Genomic DNA, 7716 nt, shown 5'->3' on the forward strand with positions numbered 1-7716 from the left:
CCACTGATGTCACATGGACTGTTTTACCGATGTCCTTGCTATGTTTCTGTCTGGGAACATTTCAGTTGCGTTGCTGTCTATGGAGGGCCAGAGAGCTCTCAGATTTAATAAAAAATATCTTAATTTGTGTTCCGAAGATGAACGAAGGTCTTACGGGTTTGGAACGACATGAGGATGCGTAATTAATGACAGAATTTTCATTTTGGGGTGAACTAACCTTTTGATTTCGAAGTGGCCAGTTTTGAGAACTTCGCTTTGGAATGACCCTTCAATATGGCGGTCATGATTGTTTTCACTCCGAAGTGCCCTCTGGAGGGCGATATATCTCGTTTGAAATTGCACCGTTTGTGAACTAGATGATCCGATTCATTGGAAGGATTTGATTCAAATGAACAATTAAGACATCCCACTGCTTCTCTCATGAACACTGAAAAGAGAACTAGGGCGGTTATGAATAATGACTTAAATATAAGTCTGTTCCTCAAACAAAACCATCATAAGCTTCACTTTTATAATAATTTTATGGTGCTTCTTTGTCATTTGAGAACTTGACAGACTTCATTCACTTTCATTATATTCAACAGAGTGGCCTGGATTCACCTTTTGTCTTCCACAGAACAACAGATTTGGAAAATCTGATGGTAAATAAACAATGACAGAATTTTCATTTTTAGGCGAGTATTCCTTTAACCGCTCACTTTCTCAGAGACCATGACCCATATTTCTCCTCACAAACTCGTTAATTAGTGGTGACGTTTGTGCCTATTCTTGGGGGAGAACAAGACAATGAATTAACAAGGCTGGCAAAATATAAGTCTGCTTCAGAAGAGCAGAAAGGTCATGGCGGCACCTCGTCCGTCATTCTGACAGGAGCTAAACAACAGAGTAAATAAAAGTCATTTACCTGCTCCTAATCACCACATGAGGAAGTCATGGCGTTGAGGAGGGCAGGCTGCGACACGACGCCACCTAGTGGAAGATAAAGGAAGTGACCAGGACTGCAATTTTGCAGAGTCATTTCTGCAGTGTCATTTATGGACTACAAACACAGTCAATCAGAATCTGATCAAGTTAGATGGGTCAATAACATTTTAGAGATAATTTAATAATAATATACTACATTGACAATAATAATATGTATTATTTCATAATATATCAGTGAGAACTAGATCTGCATTTCCTGAAATAAAATACCAGTATTTCCAATGCAAAAAAAACAAAAAATTAAACTATTAAAATTCTGTGCAAAAAAAGAATGAATTAAAACAACAACAACAACAAAAAAAAACCATTAAAATGCAAAATAGTATGCAAATATATGCAAAAAATTGAATTCTTCATGCAAATATTAGGTTAGATTTTTGAAGGCTGAACATTCTAATGTCGGGAGTCAGAGGGTAATTTTTAAAATACAATCTTGAATTTCTTTTTTAAAAAAGTCTCAATTTTAAGAAAAACAAAACAGGCTGAAATTACACAAACTACATTAACTATACACACACACATTCTATACATTAAGTGGTTCAGGCTGAATTGCAGAAAATATATGCAAAAAATTGATTCTTCATGCAAATATTAGGTTAGATTTTTGAAGGCTGAACATTCTAATGTTGGGAGTCAGAGGGTAATTTTTAAAATACAATCTTGAATTTCTTTTTTTAAAAAAGTCTCAATTTTAAGAAAAACAAAACAGGCTGAAATTACACAAACTACATTAACTATACACACACACATTCTATACATTAAGTGGTTCAGGCTGAATTAATTGCAGAAAATTGCAGAGAATATAAAAAAGAGCAGTGAAAATCTTGCAATGTAAGCAGTATAAAAGAAAAACACAAAAAGGTGAATATAAATAACCTTGCAGAAAATTGCAGAGAATATAAAAAAAGAGCAGTGAAAATCTTGCAATGTAAGCAGTATAAAAGAAAAACACAAAAAGGTGAATATAAATAACCTTTTTTCCTGATTCATACACTTTAGAATGCATAACTATCACACTGTCATTGGCAGTGCACTGAACTTTCCCAGAGTTTTGACAGTTTAAATAAAGACCAGCTTTAATTGCTTCTCTCTCCTACATCCAGACACATTCCTCACCTTTCACCCAAACTGTGCCACCTCTCATTATCTTATTAGCACTTCTGCAAGCCCACAATATCTGCTCAGCCAGGGCAATGGACACACAGCCTCTTGGATTTTTAAAGGGCCCTGTAATCAGAAGAAATTTGTCTTTAGATCACTTAGTGCAACATAAATAATGTGCATTTGAGGAAAATTTAGAGCGTTTATCATATATTAAACAAGACATAAAATATGGCCGAGAGCAGATGAACAATTTAGCATGCATTCACATGTAAAACTAGAACTAGCTAAGCCGATTCACCAAAAAACCTGCAGTGGGTGTTTGACTCATTCATTAATCAATTCATTATTTTCATGCTGTTCTGGAAAACACAGGACGTCCATTATAATATCCTATTTGTCTACAGCACACCTGGTGAGAAGTGGACCACGGGTGACAAAGATACATATTATCTGAAATGAATCATACCATCTTTAAACAACACACTGCAATTCCAGAAAGCATTTCTCCATGACAACAACGAGGTGAAGATGCAGGAGACGCAGGTGATTTTGAGCTAGAAAACAGGAACAAAGAAAAGAAGGGGATGCAAGGCAATAAAACATGGCTTTAAGGATTAATTAATCTATTTAAAGGCAGGGTATGTGATTTTTCAAAAACACTTTAGAAAACTGATTCGGGCCGAATAGCAAAACAAACTTGTATCAAACTACGCCTTTGACTCTTTGTTTATTTTGAATACGCGCCCTCTAGCAGCGAAAATTACATATTGTACCTTTAAGTGACACTATTGGCACACAGCATTACAAATGTTCCGGAAGATTGGCGTGACCACAAATCTCCAAATTAATGTCAGTTATAGCGGCATAATCAAAACTCAAATGATACCTCACACATACATATTAATCAATACTGGCATTGTGGTTAGACTGTTAATATATTTTTGGACCATTATCGAACTCCCATTGTTTTGTATGGCTAGTATTAAGGTTAAAAGGCACTACAGGTATCATACGGCAATTTTTCAAAACAAAAATAAAAAATATAAAAAATATTGCATTGATAGACTTGCTTTTCTGCATTGCATTGTTTGATCACATTCAGCTAGAGGTATGATTAACTCATCAGACACATTCGGTATGATATACGACGCTGGTCACTCGATCACTCAACTGTCCATAGATCATGAGCTAGGAGTCGCTGACCTGCACGAACCAGCCAAGCTGTTGGACAAATCGATTTGCCAAACAGTCTTTCAGGGTTTAAATGAAACAAAAAGTCAACATCAGTCATCTGAGCTTATAAATAGAGAACTCTACATTCAATATCACTTTCTTTTTTTTTTTTACTCTAAATCATTATTTTGCTCTTTTCTGCTACTTTCTTTGACAGAAGAAAAAATCAACTGAACATGCAATCCAATCTAACTGTTTGTAAAGACAATGTTTTAGCTGATAGTCTTAATCGTGGAATTTTCTCCTCTATTGACTAACCGGTAATTCAAGACAGAGTAAAGATAACGCTTGGCAATCAAAAGAGTTCAAAGTCGGCATGAAACTTCACAGACACTCTGGGATCGTCTTGAGTTACTGCTCAGATGCAAGGCCAGGTGTTACTTCAACCCCATGCCATGTTGCCCAGCATGTCCATCTTAAACTTCCAGTGCAATAGATGTTTTCTTTGGATTTTTGTATGAGATGGGAAAAATACTTGGTTCCTGCTCCTCAAGGCCTGGATGTACTTGGTGTGACTGGAATGTGTACAGAAAGCCAAACCCCAGTGTTTGTTCACTGCCATGCTGATATCTGGGGTCAGTGGTCGGGATGGAGGGGTTTCAATCCTTGTGCTTTTCGGTTGTGGAGGGTTGGAGGACTGTTGGGACTGGAGGTTTGTGGTGTTTTGGAGGACACAGGCCCTAGGTTTTCCACGTCAGAACGCACACGCTGCCTGCGAGACCTCTCGAATTCTTCATCCTGGGCATAAGCATCAATCAATCAGTTTAGTTTTAAGATTTTCTAGGACTTTTTTTATAGGACTAAGATTTTTTTGCTTTTTCTCATTTGATGTAGACATAAATAACCTTTCAAACGTTTGAGGTCAGTACAATTTATTGTCTTTAAAAGAAGTCTTTTATGCTCACCAAGGCTGCATTTATTTGATGAAAATACAGCAAAACAGTAATAGTAAAATATTACAATTTAAAAAAAAAATTCACTATTAATATATTTTACGTAATTTATTTCTGTGATATTAGCCATTACTCCAGTCTTCAGAGTCACATGATCCATCAGAAATCATTCCAATTTGCGGATTTGGTGCTCGAAACATTTCTTATTATCCATGTTGAAAACAGTTGTGCTGCTTAATATAATGCATTTTTTCAGGATTCTTTGATGAATCGAAAAACTGATTTGCAACAGAAATCTTCTGTAACATTATATATGTTTTTACTGTCGCTTCTGATCAATTTAAAGTGTCCTCGCTGAATAAAAGTATTATAAAATAAAATAAAACAAAATATAACAAAACAAAATTAAATTAAATTAAATTAAATCAATCTTACTGACCCCAAACAGGTCATTTAGAAATCGTCACTGTGATGAATACATTAACACAAGTTCACCATGTTTACATTTCAAGGTCTGTGTGAGCTATGCCTGTTCACATACAGATGTCTTAAAGATACAGTAGCATTTCTGTAACTTCAGAGTGAAGGTGGACGTTTTTCTAAATAAATGACTTTGATTTACGAAACCATCACTAACATTAAAAGTGGATCTAAAAGAAATAAAATGATAAAAATGTCTGATTAGTTAAGTCAAATAATGGTAAACCATAGCTGCACAATTTACTGGAATCAGAGTGGTGAAAAAATGCTAATGTTAACTTAAATTAGAACTGTTTTGGTGCAAGACAAGGTTGACATGATGTCCCTTTAAGTCTGCATGTGTATGTGAGACCTACAGTGTCTGCGGTCAGTTCCTCCACTGTGTGCTCACTGTAATGGCTGTAAAGCTCAATGTCTGACAGAGCGCTCTCTGCCATCTCCTCTTCATTGTCGGTGTGATAGTCCGATTCATCTGTGGGAAAGATGGAGATATTTCCGACCCATTAGCCTAATGATGTTAGTACACAAATCACACAACACTAAATGACATCCAAGCAGAAGCCAAAAACAGATCAATATTCTGGGAATTTAAGCCAAAAATCCCAGAAAACAACTGCCAAATGTGCTTTTAAAAGGTAAACTTATAATGTTTAACATTGATTTACCATCCACAAGAGCTGGTTTGACTGGCTCAATCCGTGAGACGATCTCAGCCAGATCAGTGAAGGAAGCATTTGGACAGGTCACCAACTGCAGAAACAACAATAAATTGAAGTGAGGAACTGTTTCAACACACATTACAATTCAATAGTGCCTCTTTCAGGTGATCCAGGCTCACATTGTTGCTCTGCGTTTTGTGGAATTCCTCTTGATGTCTGTCCTTCATCATCTTCTCCACCACGCCACTCCTGCACCACACATCAAACACTGTCTTCCCATGCTGGTAGCCCACTTCCTATATGCGCACACAAACACAGGAGGCCAACCAAAAACAATATAAGCGCAGAACGAAGACTGACTATTTAGAGTGTAGAAGGTAAAAAAGCAAAGGAGATAAAACTCACGCTGATCTCATCGAACTTGCCAAACTCAAGTGTGCGGTATCTGTCGATGGGAGGTCGGATGTATTCACAGTAGTCGCTATTCTTAACAGATTCAAGCCGTCTCACTGAACACACATAAGCCAGCCGGGCCTGGATCTCAGCCATATTCAACACCTGGAAAAAAAAGAGAAAAAAAAGAAGAAAAAAAAGAATAGATTTTAACATTTTCTGAAGAAAATTTGTCTGTGCATGCAAAAGTGGTTGCCACAAATGTTTTCTGTGTGATTGCTAGTTAATAACATTCTATATATGGCTCAGGTTCCCCTTTTAATGCAAATCTATGGGATATTTTTGCTGTTTTGTTCTGTCGGGTAAAAATCATAAATCCAATAGCTTAGAGTAATAACATACCTCTTCTCCATTTGCACAAGTTGCAGTATCATTCATTTGATGATGCAAGTCTTGTGTCAACGTTTAATAATCACTAAAAGTTGACACTTAAGGTGCGGTCATATAAGCAAAATTTTGCAGGCCAAAAAAGGTCCATTGTCTATTGTTAATAGTGGAGTGATGTATGATGCACAGCAAATGTGGCCACACCTTTGATACAAGTACGAGCAATAGTAATGGTGATGCTTGCCTTAGAAAACACAACTAATTAAGTAAACATTACACTTGGCTAATGTCTCCCTCACCTTGACTTTCTCAGCCAGTGGGTTGAGCCGTTTCCATAGCAGCCACCAGCCAGAAAGGGCGTCCCCGTAGTTGGTGAGGTTGGTTTCATCTTGGCTGCCTACATCGATAGCAATAACCACTTTAGCACCCATGGAGCGTGCCACATCCGCTGAAACAGGAAAAGAAGACAACACCCTCAGCAACAATGAACCTCCATTATTGCAAAAAGACCAAAATTACCCAATTCTTCAGATCTGATAAACTCAGTAGACTGAGCCATAGATGGCACACTCAAGTCCGCCCACAGTCTATTCACTGAAAGTCAGATGCAAATTGCACACAAAAATGGCTCAAAGTTTCACAAAAGTTTTATTATTGGGGTTTCGACTATTTTAGAACCCTCCTCCAGACAGATCTTTCCTGTCTAAGTGGGCGGTCCTTGACCAGAATGAGCCAAATAATCTTGGTCCAGACTTTATACCATTAGTTAACTGACTACATTATTTTAGCACATTTGCATCTTCGAAATTGTGTGTTTGTCATGGTATATTGGGATTTGATTGTCAGGCGCTAAAGAGGTTTTACTGCGGGGAGCTAATGTCCTACTACACACCTGGCAGGTTGTTGATGTAGCCTCCGTCCATGAGCAGGTGTCCATCTTTTGGATCACACAGTGGTGGCAGGTAACCAGAAAGAGACATGCTGGAACGCACATACCTCCACAGGGAGCCTGAGATGGAGGGACAGGAAACGTCAGACATTTATCTTGGTTAAGCAGAGGCTCATAAATGGAGGTGGAGTATGTGACAGTACTGACCATCAGTGTGCACTCTCATTGTGGAGGCAGTGATGTCCGTGGTGATGTTGAAATATGGGATCCAGAGATCCTGTAAACAAGCCAAACACATTTAAGCTGCTAAATTTGGCAGATTGTGATCCAGTGTAGGATTTTTTGAGCCAAAAAGAGCCATTTTGCTACCTCTATCTGTTTGTCCTTGAAGACTGCATTAATGCTAGAGTTAAATGAAGCACCGGAAAACATTGAAGTGATAGGGTAGGTCAAGTCCAGCACTTTCTTAAACACTGATGTCATTTCCTGCAGAGGAGGAAAGGGGAACAAAGTTAGCTTTTTTTGTGTCCAATTTAAGTGGCTTTTAAATTGGAAGAAAATAAAGCAACAGATTGGAATAAAAAAAAAAAAAGAAAATCAATAGAAAAAGGAAAAGGAAAGGGAACAAGAAAAAGAATAGTAAAATATGAAAAAAAAAAAAAAAAAAGGAAAAAGGAAAGGAAAAGAAAAAAAA

At 37.3% G+C, this 7716-nt stretch overlaps 1 pseudogene; it reads right to left on the reverse strand.

Moving 5' to 3' along the window:
- Nucleotides 1-2802: 2802 nt before the first annotated feature.
- LOC107739699 (patatin-like phospholipase domain-containing protein 7) overlaps nt 2803-7716 on the reverse strand; it is a 32883-nt pseudogene continuing 27969 nt past the window's right edge.

The sequence above is a fragment of the Sinocyclocheilus rhinocerous genome, unplaced genomic scaffold (genome assembly GCF_001515625.1).
Source record: "Sinocyclocheilus rhinocerous isolate Xijiao unplaced genomic scaffold, SAMN03320098_v1.1 scaffold585, whole genome shotgun sequence".
In the NCBI taxonomy this organism is placed as follows: Eukaryota; Metazoa; Chordata; class Actinopteri; order Cypriniformes; family Cyprinidae; genus Sinocyclocheilus; species Sinocyclocheilus rhinocerous.